This window comes from Coffea arabica, chromosome 10c (genome assembly GCF_036785885.1).
Source record: "Coffea arabica cultivar ET-39 chromosome 10c, Coffea Arabica ET-39 HiFi, whole genome shotgun sequence".
NCBI classification, from domain to species: domain Eukaryota; kingdom Viridiplantae; phylum Streptophyta; class Magnoliopsida; order Gentianales; family Rubiaceae; genus Coffea; species Coffea arabica.
The window spans coordinates 41,568,529-41,585,289 of NC_092329.1; the positions used below are offsets into that span (position 1 = coordinate 41,568,529).

Below are 16,761 nucleotides of genomic sequence, written 5' to 3' on the forward strand. Positions count from 1 at the left end.
TTGTTTAGAAGTATTTATTCGTAGAGTTCAATATGTTATGTTCTTTAGGAAATAGGTGAATTGATGTGGAATATGTAGTAAAGAAAGGGTACTACTTATTTGAAAATTTCATTGATTTTAAATTCTTTTAATTTTTTCCTTTTTCTTATAGTATTCTCTTTACATGTTTGTTCCTCAGCATGAGGTTTTTTTTTTTTTTTTTCAAAATCTATGTTGAGTCTTAGATGAATATATAAAATACAAATTAAATTCCTATAAATTATTTAAAAATTAAATAATAAGTGGGGTGGGTTGGGTACCTATTGACCCAATCCTCTTCTAGCGATATCTGATAACTAGACACCTACTGATATGCATGGTAGATAAAGGTCAGAAAATGGCTAACCTACAAAATACGAATCAAGTTAGCCAAATGGTGTATGAGATAGGTACTCGACCCGTGTCACCTTAGGAGAAAGGGCAAGACTTGAGAGTTTTTGTATACTTTATGTTGTAGAGCCAGAAATTCGAGTTTTTAAATCTCAACCTACACGTTAGAACACTTAAGTTAAATTGTTAAATATATGTGACTCGTCAAGTTTTTGGTTATTGAGTAAGATTTCTCTCTTTCTTTCTTTTATCGTATAAGTATTCTAATACAATTTATTTTCTCCAAAACAGTTATCTGTGTTGAGTAGAATGTCCATAGTAGGTGGTTTTTTTTTATTTAATAAATTGGTTAGTTCAGGTGCTAAATCTAACCCAACAATACCAAAAACATAGTCAAACTTAAGTTACATCATCATAATTTTTAATGAATTGCTTTTTCTTGTAATTCTTGTATTGTTAGATTTTTTTGTTGGGTAAATTAATTATTTTTTAAAAGATACGCGGACATCCTAGATGCAACCAAACTGATACTGCGCCCATCCGTTTGATTATTATCCCAAGCAGTATATATACAGGTTAAAATCTAGTTTGACTAATCGAAGAGTATCTTTTAATTCTTAAACTCCTGCATTCGATTGCAGAGTCCTATAAACAAAAGAGAAAAAGAGGAATTCGATTGCTTAGCGGATAATTGTAAACTAGTTTTCAATTGACCGATTATTCTATCCAAGAGTCAACCTTCCGACTTCTAACTTGGTCTGCTAAACTTTGACAAGAGTATTACTAATTACCGATTACACCATAGCACGCATAGAGGGAAAAGCTAAGAAAACCGCTAGTTCTTGATATCACTTGCGCTAGCTTTTTTGATAATCCCCCGTTTGGATTGTAATTTTCTGCCAAAAAAATATTGTAATTTTTTTAAACATATTTTTTAATTATTTTTCATCTCACATGCATCAAATCATTACGCTACATTGTTTTAGAAGTTCATAAAACAGCAATCTAAACTATTTTTATATTTTTGAGTTTGGCTATAGAACTTTTATTTAAGTCGATGTACCACGTTCTATTTTATTCTCTAACAACTTATCAATCATCACGTGTAATCTAGTTTAATGGAATTTGATCAGAAAATGGTTAAATTAGAAAAATAAACTTATAAACAACATAAAAGCACCCATGTTAAGGTCTAGGTGCTTAAATGGTAAAACAGCCATCTTTTGATCGATTTTAGGTTCTACAAAAACAGAATGATATGCATCAAGGTACTTATTCTCAAGTACAGAAATAATTTTATTAGTAACTAGTTTCTTGTTGGCTCACACAATGTGTGCGCTCGCGTACATGGGTGCCCAGATTTGTTGAGAATGCAAGCTTACTTATGAGGAACAAATTGAGGAGGATTCTAAAATAGAACGAGTAAATGCTATAGTCCTTGGACAAACTTTAGGAAATTAATACAATGAATCCGATTTCATGAATTATTTTACATGATTTTTAGTACCACCACAAAACCCTCTCAATGAATGCATGAAACAATGAAGACTTTCCGTTGTAATTCTTCTCTTCCATTCATTCTATCAAGCTTCGAAGTAAGTATTGTCTTCTTCAGTAGCCATTTTCCTTTTTCTGAACTCATCTACCAAGGGACTTGAATATCCACCAAAACGTGCACTTCATGTGAGTGAACGTTCATTCATTTAGTTGGAGAGCATTAAGAGCTACTTTCCTACATCCATCCAAACTGAAACCAGACGGTGAAGCTGATGATGGATAATCTTTCCCTCCATATTTATAAGACCCTACAAAGGAAGAAATCAGAGGTTAGTAAAAACACTAAATGTGCACTTTGACATTTAAACAAAAGATACCAAATTTTGTGGTTCTCACTCCTTGAAACTTCTGTACAAAAGAAAATTATCTTGGCACTATTTTGATATGCTACAATTGTACATTCAGCTTACAAGTAACTAATTATGCCTAGTTGACCATGCAACATCTCGATGAAACAGTTAGCCAAGACAAGGTTGATGTCAGTAGTATAAGCCCAACTTACGAGTGCACATGGCAGTAAAGGCTAACTTTATATGGACTTCTGGGGAAACGTGCGTGATTATAAAAACAAATGAGTAGCTAAGCATGACCATGCTCCTTTATAATCTACCATGAGAAACTATCATGCTTAAAAACAAATGCACATTTTTGAAATACACTAATTGAATTTCATTTCCGCTGTACTAAGAGTTCAAGTACCCAGAAGCTTAACAGATAGGAATTTTTAACAAGCATATTAATAAATCCTTTTTTCTCCTAACTTATAACCCTCCTTCTCCATTAAAATGCTGTCTATTTTTTCATAGTACCATCTAACTTCACATAGAATGTAATTGACAAGTAGAAGTACATGGAAGGCCAAGAAAGAAGAAGAAAAGAAAGAAAGAAAAACACTTCCAACAGGAAATCCGGCTTGGATATGCTAAAAGCAGGGCATACCATCAAAGTTGCCAAGATGCAAGAATTGTTAGGCTCTTCACCAGCCTTCAATATCTCAGTGCGAGCCGCTAGCAAGCCATTATGCAAAGAACTGTATACAAGATCCATAAAAATTGTAAAAGAGATGAATCTAAAAGAGAGGTGCTAAGTAATAGAATAAAGAGCAGCATATGTCCAGAAATCAACACCTCAGAAGCTTCCTTTAGTTATTATTAATAAAAGCAAAAGGTCATATTGCAATAGAGGTCCCAAAAAGTAGTATGCTATAAATCTTTGCTAGAGGATAAGCAATACCTGTGCACATGAAGGTTATCTTTTATTCCCTTTAGATATACACTTCCTGGACAGATGCATCCTTTCCATCTGATAATTTTGGAATCTTAAAAGAATCCGATTCTGAGATAGCATCAGCCATTTGCACAGATCCATCACCAAGATTCACTACTCCGACAATATGAGAAAATTACTTTCCCAATTTCCGTGAGAGATAGTTGATACTCACCTGCATATGAACAAAAAATTTCAAACACAGTTCAAAATCCTTTCTATTGCGTTCTTTCTCTTTGAAGTTAAGGTGATCTTCAATTTGCTCCTTCTTGGAAGCTCAAAAGTTGGAACCAAGCTTACAAGATCCGGTAAAGGATACTATGACAGCCTTCCTAAAATATGAAATGTTAAGCATGTTTCATTTCTGCACAAAAGTTGCAGCAGTATTGTAGTCACATACTTAATCATAAGAAAGGAACAAACTTCCTTGCGGACTTAGTTGATCCATTTGCAGCTCACAAGAGCAAAATTGTTCCCAAAAAAAAAAAAAAGGAGCACTGTGAAAGGAAGAAACTATCCTTGCATTTCCAAAAATCAAAACAATTGAAGCATGTTTCACAGCAAGATAAAGGATCACTCTCCTTGTCTACAAGTATGATCTTTTCTCTGCAACATGAGTAGGGAAGGCCTGCAATGTGTTTAGTCCCTTCCCTGTATCATATTTGCAATAGCTGCACAAAGGCAATGAAGAGCTTTAATCTCACACTGGTAATCCCATCGCCAATTTTTTTCTTTTTTTGACCAGGAAATTACATTTGAAAGTTTCTTATCCTCTAATCATGACTATATTAAATTCCAATTCAACACATCATCTTTTGGCTACTAATTAGAAAATCCATCAGAGGAAAAGAGGTAGTAACAAAAACTTCCAGCAAATTAATGGAAAATTCCTCTATTTCAATAACATTTTCTAAATTCCCCAAAAAATTTTGAGAAAAAACCATAGAAAATCTTTCCTTCCAACTTGGATAAGTAAGATGAAGCTTGCTGTGAAGTTAGAAAAGTTCTAAAAAAAGCCCAGTTTGTATTTGAAACAGTGGTTGTAGAGAATTGAATCATCCCTTATCTTCTAAATCCTTTGACTTCTTTCTTAAATCCAAACAATATCAAAAGTTCACCTTCTTTTCTCTTCTAAGCTAAAAGCTAAAAATAATGTGCAAACTTAGTTGGTTCAATGATTTTTTTCCAAATTTGCAATAGCTCAAACTGCATATATCATATTTTGTCAACAATACAGAGGGCATACCATTATAAAGCTGGGCAGTCATAAAATATAGAATAGCAGACGGATATTGCTGTGTACTTTCCCATCTCACTAGCACAGATGCTTTCCTCAGTGCAAAGGCCATGTTTTTTCTACTCTTGTTTTTACTCAAATATGAAATCTCTCAACTTACACAATGTCCGTGCTGTCTCAACTCTTAATACCATAAGAAACAGAAGAGGAAAAGAGAATGCAGAGCTATCCTAAGTGATAGCTTATCATTGTTGAAGTTCAATGATGAACTAACTTCAAAAACTCCAGCAACGTTATAACAACAAAAAAGTCAAAATATGCTGAATAACTCTGAAATTGCTGTAATTTAAAACAATTCTAAAGCTGTGACTGAGCTCATGTTGGTACTGAACTTGACTGGTACAAGTCCATTTAATTTTCATAGACGAGAAATTGCATCAGAACTATAGCAGTCGACTCCAATGAAATCAAATGGCCCTTTAACTAATTGTTCTACTCAGGCATGAATCTTGGAAGCACATCTCTCACCAAAGCCTTTATGATGAACTGATAATCACCAATAATTTTGCAATCCTATTATTTATATTAAAAAATAGAGTGAGTTGTATAACAAAAAAATCATCCAATTGCACCACACCTTCCCTAAAAATCACGAATACTGATTTCTAGTTGCTGGAGAAAAGCCAACAACAGCATCCATTGCTACCAACCCAACGAAAGAAGTCGATCATATGCTAAACTTTCGGTAAGTAGTTTTTCTGTTGATGTATAACCCTAAGCACATCATCGCGAAGGGCTATCTGAAATGACAAATGACTTGATCATATGTTAAACTTTCAGTAAATAGCAGAATCAGAATTACTTAATCAATCCATTAAACTAATATTCATTCCATACCCTTCGCTTTTTAGCTTCCAAATGATCTTGTTTTCTCAAGACTGGAGTGGAAGCAAAACAATTCCAAATTTTTTTTGTCTTTTCTCCCCAGTTTTCATAGCCATAAAAAGGCCTGAGACAGCAATTGCAATTTCCAGAATAATGTACATAAATCAAATTCAGTGTCAAAATCATTGAAACAAATCATAAAAGGCCTAAAAAATTCGAAAGTGTGATGAAACCATGGTAGCAATTGAACCATGATAACAACTGAAACTTGGGAGATATCAGACAGATAAATAGTAGCACTTACAGCTTCATAGGGAATCAAACTGGAATGTGCCTAATCCCTTGGTGAGTCTTAATTGTTTAAATCATGTATCACTTGCATTGGCATCTAGCTCCCTAGGAATAGCACAGGACTAACATTCAGCGAAAATGACCAGATGCTAATAGGTTAAGGAAAAAACTTCAAAGTATTAAAAAAAAAAAGAAGACATAAATGCTACATGCAACTAATTATTTTCCATAATTTGAAATAAAAGATAGTTTCGGTTACGGAGACCATAGAATACTATTTGGTCAGAACTCAAGAAAATCACTCCATCTAATGTAAGAATTGCAAGTTAAAGCAATACTGGTTCAGTGTTGCCAAGACCCGACATTGAATATCACCACAGTACTAGATTTCGAAATTAATTTTGATACTAATGCCCTATACCGCCTTTGAATTTTAAACTTTATCAACATACCAAAGTAGAGTTGGGCAATTAGCAAAATCATGCGTGAAAAGGCTCAGTATTCAATGCCAAGAGGGAGGAATGGTACCATGGCTGCAACCAGTTGCATATAAGTGAGGGAAACTATTAAATTTGTTCCAATCTCAGATCTGCTATCCAAGTAGCCTGCCAAGGAATGGGTTCATAACCTCCATGTCAAATTCATAAACCACTACAAAAATAACATCACAGCCAGTATTATGAATTTTGCTATAACATATTCCATGGGAGGTGGTTTGGAGATTGAGTTTAAGTTGGATTAGGAGGGGTGAAAGGGAAGAGGGAAATTTCTCAAGGGGATAAACTAATTAAGAGGATAGCAGGATAGAGTATCGGATTAGTTAAAAACAGGAGGGACGAGCAGTGGCAGCTCCTATTCAGTGGGATGGGGCAAAGGATCAACAAGGGAATTTCAAGCGATGGTGGCTAAGGATTTCAGAAGCAAGGCATAGACCAGAGGGGTTGGAACATATTGGTTTAACTGCTAATATCCTGTGGCAGGTGTGGAAAGAAAGGAATAAGAGGGAATTTGAGAAATCAGATACAGTAACACCTTTCAAAACAATAGCAAGAGCACACAAGGATTGGATGGAACAGCTGCAGGAAGAGGGCACGAAAGTTGGAAAGAGCACAGAAGAAACAGTCCCTGGACAAGAATTGCAAGATCAGAACTATACAAACGAGGGAGCTGTGATAATGGAGATAGAAACAACAAAGAAAAAAGGACAGCATAATGTTGGGATAGGAGTCACAGTTAAGGAATATGCAAGAAATAGAATGACAGGGTGGATGATGAATGAGATCAGCCTGGGAAACAAAGTCCTAGATGATGCACTAGCTCTGAAACTGGCCTTGTGCAAAGCTGTGCATCGAAACTAGAGCAAGGTTAAACTGAAGTTTTGTAACAAAGAGCTGTGGAGACAAATCAAACAGCAGAGCCCTGCGGACATTAAGATGGCACCAGTACTGGAAGACATCTCTAAGTTAAAGAGGTTGTTTTGCATGTGCTCTTTTGACTTGTGTAGACAAGAACATATATTAATTAGTAAAAAATTAAGTGATGATGCCTTAGGCGTTATTGTTGATGAGGAAAGACTGTTTCCTCAGTGTTCTTAGAACACGTTTTGTATAGCTTCTCTCGAGCCGTTGCTCGTATATGTACTTTTTCTCATTAAAGCAATGAAAATATCCTATCGTTTCGAGAAAAAAAAAAAAAAAAAAAAGCAGTGGCACCAAAAAGGACTAAACGGTTAGTCGGGATCGAATCCCACTATGAAAAAATTTTTCATAAAAGAGGTGTCAGAACATCTATTTTTTTGATTTAATTAAATTTATTTACCTGTTAGTCGTGCACAATTTTTTTAGACTCCTCCTCTTTTATAAAATAAAATAAAATAAATTATAAAATATTATATTATTCATCTTCTTTTATATAATAAAATATATTAAATTATAAAAATATTCTCATTTCAATAAAAAAATGACAAAAAAGTGTGCAAAGCAAGGGTAAAATTAGATTATAAGAATATTATATCGCTCATCTAAATAACAAAATATATTAAATTTTAAAAGTATTCTCATTTCGACAAAAGAAAAATGACAAAGAGGTGGGAAAAAGCAAAGGTGAGCGCACAAAGAAGATGACAGAGAATGCAAAGAAGGCATGTGGCATTCTAGAAAGTTAGGCGGCTTCGACTAATTAGTGTATCTAGAAAGCGGAAAAGCACGTGGCATTCTCTGTCCATAACGGAAAAGAATGAAACAGGTAAATCAAAGCAAATCTATATTGTATATAAGAAAAGAGCAAGGTTTAGTGTTTTCCTTTTCTCTTGCCACATTACTTCTTAATTGTCTGACAAGTGGCAAGGTAAAATGTTTCTTGTAAATTGTCTAAATCTAAAGCTTCTCTTGTCCGAGGCCTTCTATTTCTTTTCCTTCTTTTGCCATTGCACTGTTAATGTAGCATGCTGTCTCACTGACACATGGCACTCTCGGTGAATTTTTGAGCTTTCATTCTTTCCTTTTCTTTTTATAGGCAATGGTAGATAGATAGATTGGACTGCATTGTACAATGACCAATTTTGGTTTGGCCTTGGCATTCAAGTATGAGGTTCAATTATTTTTATTGGATTTTTCAATTTGTAAGCTTTTGATAGATGTAATTCAATTACAAATTATTATTATTATTATCATTATTTCAATTTATATTTATTATGATGTCAATTTGAGAGAGTATTTTTCAAATCATCGTATTTTCAAAAACAAAAAGAAATATTTAAAATTGATTTGAAGCTCTAGGTCTTGGATAGATGTTTTTTTTTCTTTTTTTTTTTTTAAGTGCAAGCAGGAGAATTCGAACCCAAGACCTCTTACTTGCACTCTCTTCCCCCGTAACACCAACCCATCCCTCCCCCCCCCCCGATCTTGGACAGATGTAATCCAATTATAATATTATTATCATTATCATTATTTGAATTTATATTTATTACGATTTGAAATATCATTTAAACTTATATTTCACAGATTAACTTGATTTTATTAAAAATCATAGAATTCTATTCGTCTTTTTGAAAGTTTATATTATTTTATTTTTTTGCTACGTAGTTAATATAACTTTTGCTATTTTAGAAGCCGTCAAAAAATGATAGAAAAATTGTCACATTTTCAAAAATTAAAAGAAATATCCAAATCTGATAGCAAGAATTTTATTATTTTAATCTACATGCTAAAAAATATTTAAACTTTCTTAATCAAACCTTGGCTATTTTTGAACTCGGAGGAAAAGAAAAAGATATCTTCAAAGTGGGAAAATGATAAAAAAAAAAAAGAAAAGAAATTGGTTCCAATTTGTTATAAATGCAAAAATGAAATAGCCAACTAATAGAATATACACTTTCGAATCAATTTTATTTTAATTTATTGATATGTGAACATTTGTCTTTTATTTTGACAAAAAAAATTTTTGTTGAGCAAATGAATGCATTAATTTCTGAATGACAAAAAATACATGCATTTGTTTTTTTAAGGAATGGCAGGGTAAAATGTTTCTTGCAAATTGTCTAAATAAAGTTTCTCTTGTCCGAAGCCTTCTATTTCTCTTCCTTCTTTTGCCATTGCACTGTTTTTTTCTCAAATTGCCGTTGAATCACTTCGTAGCAGAAAAAAGGAAGAATTTACTGGTAACTTCAAACCAAGTACAATTCCTAAAAGAAGCTGATTCTTGGGGCAGGTGCAATCACGTGCATGTGGAGGGTTTTTGTGGTTCTAACCGGAAGAAAAGACAATTCATATTTTGTTCAGAAATATGAACAAAAGGCAAGTGCATATTTTATTCATATTTTGTTCAGAAAAGGCAAGTGCAATGCTTTGTTCAGAAAATTGGTAGAACAGTAGCATCTTTTGCAGTTTCATATTCAGCTATCTGAGTGGAAGAAACGGAGAAGAAGAGATTTTGCTACCAAATCCAGCAGGTCAACACCCCTCTTCAAGCCTTCTATTTCTTTTCCTTCTTTCGCCATTGCACTGTTTCTTTCCCAAATTGCCGTTGAACCCTTTCCCTCATTTATCTCTACCACACGGCTCTTCTGAGCACAAATTCGGCACATTTATCCTCAGCAAGTCCAATTCCAGCCGCCTATACTACCAAACCCAGCAGGTCAACAACCCTCTTCAAACATGTAAAAAGTTTGGACATGACAACGGATTATATGGGCCAAGGCTGTGCTTAGCACAGCCGATAACCTCCTAGTTTCTCCTACTAACCAAAAGACCCCAATTAATAGAGTAGAATACCGAGAAAGCCCTCCAAAGACCACGGAATCGTGGGGAAAGCGGACAGAAGGTACTCTTCATTGAGCCTCTAAATGCATTTTTTTGGGGGAAACGAAAGGGACCGTATTGATAATCAAAAGCTGTACATTTTTTGAGCAAAGGCTCAATCATTAACATATCTAGTCTATTGGAGAATGCAAGTATTTTTAATTGATTTTAATTGTTGATGTGGCACTCTTTCATTGATCAATTGATGATAGTCCTCTAATTGATTGTAAATTGATGAGATGTCGTCTTCTGATTCATCGATTAGTGATAGTCCTCCTAATTGCATATAAAATTGATGATGTGGTGAGTTTTGATTTGATGAAAGGTGATAGTTCTCTGAATGCACGTGAGATTGTGCTAAGATTTGACCTCTTTTTTTTTCCAACAATAAATCATGTTAGCAACAAATTGGGCTCCGTTTTTATTTTGTTGTCTAAGAAATCTTGTTTGGCTACCAATTTTTCGCAATTAATCGTTATTAATAGCTAATTAATAATGTCAATTTTTTCACCTAACAAATCTCATTTAATTATCAATTTTTTGCTATTAATTGGTTTTTGACATTAACAAAAAAAATGCTCCTTTTTTTGTTGTCCAACAAATCATGTCTAATTACCAATTTTTGGTAATTAATTGTTGATAACTAATTAATAACGTCATGCTTTTGGCCTCTTAACAAATCACGTTTAATTAGCAATTTTTTACAATTATTAACAAAAAATTAACTTCTTTTTTTTGTGGTTGCCCAAAAAATCACATTTAAATATCAAAAAATTTTCAAATGTTATAAAAAATGTCCTCTTTTATTTTGGATTGTCCAACAAATCATGTTTAATTATCAAAATTTTTGCAATTAATTATTAATTAATTAATTAATAATTTCACTTTTTTATTGTCTAACAAATCATATTTAATTACCAGCTTTTTGCCGTTATTACACTTTTTTTTGGTTGCCAAATGAACCACATCTAATTACCAAACTTTTGCAATCAATTGTTGGATTTTTTGGCATGCGGTTGCCCAACAAGTAATTTTAATTACTATTTCTTCTATGTCTACCTATATAGTAAAAGAGTCAATACAATTGTCAAAATGGAGGTGTTAGCTTCTGACATGGCACATTACCATTGGTCAGAATGTGGTCGTCATTCACATGATAACTGCGTGATTTTTTTTTCTTTTTTTTTTTTTTTTTTGTAATGTGGAAAGCACGGACGATTCTCACAAGCCCGAACTCCCTAACCCTTTCTTCATCGGCCGCCTGCTCCTTTCTTCCATCTTTCTTCATCTTTCTTGCTTCCTTTCTTTCTCTTAGAATAAGAAATCAAAAACTACATCCAGCCAACTAGGGGTGGCAATTCGGATCCAAATCAGGTTGGCAGGTCGGGTATGCTGACCCGAACCCAAAAATTTCAGGTTGATGGGTTGGTGGGTCGATCCGAAATGACCCGAAACTTAATTTTAATTTATTAATTTATCACTGTAATTTCTAATAAAATCAATTTCTCACAAAACTAATTACATAATCAAGTAATAAAAATTTAAATAAATAATTCCAAACCAAATCTAAAATAAATTAAATACCGTAAAAATGTTTTATTCCAAACAAAATATAAAATAAATTAAAACAGTATAAAAGTAAAAAATAATATAATATATTATTTGTCCAAATATAATAATTTTAACTTCACACAAATTAAATAAATTCATTTAGGATTAAGTAATTAATGCCTTTGACAAAAAGAATAACTTAGTTTAGTTAGATAAAATTATTTTTATGTTTATTAAATTATTTTTAATTCGTAAACGGGTCATATCGGGTCATATCAGGTCACCACGGGTTGACCCGAAATCGACCTGATTTCTTTTCGGGTTCAACCCGATTCTAACCCGAATTCCCGAAACCTCAACCCAAACCCATTAATTTCGTGTTAGGTTCGTGTCGTGTTTTCAGGTCGTGTCGAAAATTGCCACCCCTACAGCCAACTCACCTCCTCCAATGTTTCTCCATTTTTTCCTCTCTCAAAACCTACCTTCCTCCTCTCTTTCATTTCCTTTTTTGGTGAGATAAGAGCTTGCAGGTTTTTCCCCCCCTCTTTTTAGAATTTTTTCCTCATATTCTAGATTAATCTATCTTCAGCATCAGCATCTTTCTCCTACCTCCTTCTCTTTTCTTCTTTTCCTTCTTTGTCATTCATATTTCTAATTTTTAGATTGTGGTATATTTTAAGATATTTTATTTTTCAGATGGAGAGAATGAAAAAGGAGTAGAGGAAGTTCAAACGCGGCATCTCAACTCTTTAGGTGGATTTTTTTTTATCCTCCTACGTCTTTCTCATTTTTTTCAAAATTTTTCCCACTCTCCAAACTGGTTGTAACTTAAAATTTTCTTTTTTTTTTTGAGCTTTTTTGGTTGCAGGTATTTCTAAATTCTAGTCTACAAAACTCTACCCTCACGGGTAAGTATATCAAGGAATTATTGTTTTCCCTTTTCTTTGTACATCTACATATCTGATGACCTCTCCAGTCTTTATTTTTCAAGAAATTGAGTCATTTTAATTTTCCAATCTTTTATTTCTTTATTTATGATAGTTCTTGATTAGTTATTGTTTTTATTTTTACCTTGTAATAAGAATTTTGGATAGGATGACAAGTAACTGTTTATTCAAAACAAAAATTACAGTGTGCCTAGGTGACATGTAAAATTCTGAACATTCATGGAATTTTAGTTGAAGATAAAATTCTTTTCCTGTTTGAAGTTAGCAGTCTTTACTGATTATGTTTTGGTTAGTTTTCTTTATTGGAAATGTGTGTCGATTTCCATCAATGCTGGATGGACAGAGTTGCCGCCAATATGCTGTTTGATTGAATTTTGATATAGCCTTTTTTTTAGGAGTAACTTGTTGAACTGTTCTTTACTTTCGTGCTTTGGGGATTCCAGGTTCTTACATTTCTAGTTTATGTTTCTTGCTACTCATTCAATAGTGAATGGCTCAAGAGTTGAGTATGTGATTTGCTGTGGAATTTTTTTTTTTTTTTGGACTTGCCAAATTAATTCACTTAACAGCAAGATTAAAGGGAAAAACATTTTACATTCTTATGCATCAATAGATGCATTGGCAATAATTATAGAAAATGCTTCTATAGAAAGTTGGTCCTTACATGGTTGCTAGAGAGTTTGTAACAGATGGTTTCTTTTGATGGTTCATTGGACTATAATAATAGCTCTATTTTCTCCCCTTTTTTGTTATTTGATTACCTCTGATGTGCTGTTATAGTCGTTTTCATTTTGATTACCTCTGGTATGCTACTATAGTTGTTTTCATGCTTTTTTTTTTTTTTGCAGTGTTTTTGAGAGCCCTTATACAAACTTATGATTTGCGTGATTTGCTGGTTTAGTTTCAGTTACTACATTTCTCATTTTCTTTGGGTAATTGTTTAATAACCATCTATTTTATTATTTGTTTTCAGGTTTTCGTTGTGAATTCTTTACCCTTTCTTCTTTTTGTTTCTTGCGCAATAAGGTGGAATAGTTACAAGCTATCAGAATGTATCGCTTCAAGAGGTGGAAACATTCACAATTTTGATTTTTTTGTACCTGAGCACAAGAATATATAGGTCTGTTGCTCTCTCTTGTACTTAGTTGTATATTGGTACATTTCAATGCCAAGTTCTCATTTTGTGCTTTTTTTTAATAATATTTGGCTTATGTTTGAGGTGCTTGTTGCGCCCCATTTTTTGCAATTAAAAAGTTTCTACAAAAAATATGTTTTTTATTTTACAAAATAAGTAAAAAAAGGCCTAAAATAGGACTTTAAATAATGTGACAATTTGGGCTCAAATTTAGTCTAAAAAGGGTTTTCTAAGAGAATGGGAGTCACTACTTGGAATTGAATTTAGGTATACTAAATCACTTAAAAATATTTTTGACCAAAAATATTTTGAAATAGAACACATTTTGACAACTTCAAGTCTTTGAAAACAAGAGAAGATGAGTTCCGGAGTCATGGTTAAAGAAAGGGAATTTAAAAGTTCAATCGATTCAAACCTAAGGCATCCTTTCAACCTAGTCTAAGTTAGTTGCGAGATTTAGTTAAAATTTTCTAATTTAGCCCTTAAATTGATACAGAAAAAAGTCATAACAAAAGAAATGGTATTGGGGCTTTGTCCTATATGTGCAAATGAAAATCAGTTGAATCTTTACTCGAAATAGAGCATAAACCTAAAAAGGTGAAAGAGATCGACTCAGGAACAAGAGAATACCATCGTGATTTGGATTGAATTTCGATGAAACAATACATCAATGAGAAGTTAATTAGATGGGTTTAGTGACTGTTTTATTATTATTTTTATTATATTTAGAATATTAAAAAAAGTCAAAACTCATGTTTATTGAAGAAGAAAAAAGCCTTTTGTTAGAAGTCAGAAAGAACCTGTTATGAGGGGAAAAAAAGGACTTGAATCTTTGATTCATTTTTTTTTTTTTGCAATTTTTTTGAACATTTGGATGTTTCCTCTACGGATGCAAACCTAAACTTAAAGAAGATATCAAAAGGGGCAAAATGTCCATTCAAGATTTAATTGGCATTGATTGCATTACTTACGAAGGCCAAAAGAATTCCTTGAAGGAATCACGAATATGCAAAGATGAAATTCGAAGAAAAAAATATTAAATTACATATATGGATATAAGTGACAAAAAAAAGAATGCAAAATAGTGGATATGGAAAACAAAAACTTGCGACACAATTTTTCTTATATAGGGGTTAATGAGATATTTAAACTAAAGACTATAATCATCAAATTTCCATATTTGAAAAATGACTCTTCTAATATAGGCAAATAAATGAACTAACTTATTTTTCTAATTTTCTAAATGAGATGTAATTCTAAATAACATGATTCACACATATAGAGTGTAAGGGAATAATATAAAAGAAAATATCATGCAAATAATAATGTATCCTAAAAATAGGAAAAATATATGAAAATACAATGAATGTCATGCAAAAGATGAATCTAACACGTGGAAGAGGTAAGGGTTTAGTGTTGGATTAGCTCATTTTTAAAAACCCTCACTAGCGTTGGATTAGTAAGGAAACGATAGGAAAAACCACAACTAATGTTGGATTAGTGTGATTATGTTGTGCATTCATGATACATAATGAAACAAATAAAGCATAAATTAAGGCAAGTAAATACATAATGTTATGAAACAACTAAATGAGATGGATGTCCGTTGATATTCCCAAGAGGATTAATTCATGATTCATTACTATATTATGTAAAGGAGTTACATGGAACGAACTATTTCAATCCATAGATCTATTCATTTATTGGATGAACCGTTTCATAGAGCTATTCATGATCTTGTAGTAATGAGTGTTTAATAGAATTGATGTACCTTTAATTTTGTAGTACCTATATATAGAGGTATCTTGGCACCTCTTGGGATGACCTTTTGATTAGTTGAAAACAATAAGAAAATTATGTGAACATGAGATTTTGCCGAAATTCTGCCCGTGTTTTTTAGAGCAACTTCTGTCTACTTATTAAGGTAAATTTCTAATCCACAAACTTATTTAATTTCTTATGACCAACCTTACAAAATAAGAGTTTGTACCTCTTCATATTTCTGAAAAAAATTATTTATCATGGGTATTGGATGTTAAAATTCATCTTGAGGTAATGGGTCTTGGTAATATTATTGTTGAAAAGAATGAATCTTCAAATCAAGACCATGCCAAAGTTATGATTTTCCTTCGTCATCATTTAGATGAAAGATTAAAAATAGAGTATCTTATTGTCAAAGATCCTCTTGTCCTTTGGAGAGATTTGAAAGAAAGATTCGACCACCTGAAATTGGTCATTCTTCCAAAAGCCCGATATGATTGGCTTCACTTACGGCTACAAGATTTTAAATCTGTCAATGAATATAATTTAGCCATGTTCAGAATCACTTCTCAATTATCATTATGTTGTGAAACATAATTATTGCTGAAAAATTATGAATCTCGACCAACTGGTGCAAGTGTGACACCCCCACTTCTCCCTAAGGCGAACCAAAGGGTATCCGCGGAACGCCTGCCTAACTCTCGCCAGGACTCAAGCAATTTCTGTTCAATCTTATAGCGGTGCTAGATGTCAACAACCAGATAATATAAATACAATTAATGAGGAAGTGCTCAAGTTTAACAATTACTCAATCCTTACATCGGGTTTCCATAATATAGTCTAAAATATACAATAACCAAAAGTCTAGCCAAAAGAATTGGAACCCTATTACAAGAGTACATAAAAGGGAATTTCCTCCAAATCTCATTCCAAATCCAAATCCTGTTAAGGAAAACAAATCTATAGGGTGAGCAAAACGCTCGTGAGGTCAAGAACACACATGCAAGTACATTGTTCAAGTAACAATCCCAATTTAACAAGTAGAGCAATAATATTGCGATAATTCACAATTCGAGCGGAAAAAGTAAACAGAAACAATTCAAGGATATAGTAACTCTCAAAAGTTAAGTTTCCCTTGCTCTGCCGATGTCATTTGTATACCTTTCCGCAATGACACTCCGTCAACCGGATCGATATTTTCATTCCGTAAATCACCACTTACTTCCCTTCGTCCACCGTACACCTCCCGGGCCCACAAGACATTTATAAGGCGATACTCCACGAGTATGCCAAGCAAGACCTCTCATTAGGTCGAGTTTAATTATCTCATGGCTCGCCAAGGTTCCCGACCAAACTCATGCCGGCTCGAGTCCAAGGTCGGTCTATGAGTTTGGGCATCCCCCATTTACATTTGAGAGTTGAGGAGATTCACTCCAACGACGTATGCAAGCCATAGCATACCAT

General features: G+C 33.1%; 1 long non-coding RNA gene across 4 annotated transcripts; it reads right to left on the bottom strand.

The window, feature by feature from the left end:
• Positions 1–1,751: 1,751 nt before the first annotated feature.
• LOC113713793 (uncharacterized) lies at positions 1,752–7,245 on the bottom strand. 4 transcript variants are annotated; one of them, XR_011822519.1, is made up of 5 exons: positions 6,134–7,244; positions 5,619–5,710; positions 3,160–5,438; positions 2,866–2,956; positions 1,752–2,174 (listed from the first exon to the last, which is right to left on the bottom strand). It is a non-coding gene; the product is annotated as an uncharacterized lncRNA (long non-coding RNA). The 4 variants fall into 4 exon arrangements; XR_003453639.2 differs by having other exon boundaries at positions 3,160–3,863; positions 6,134–7,238; XR_003453638.2 differs by having other exon boundaries at positions 3,160–3,367; positions 6,134–7,231.
• Between the last annotated feature and the right edge of the window lie 9,516 nt (positions 7,246–16,761).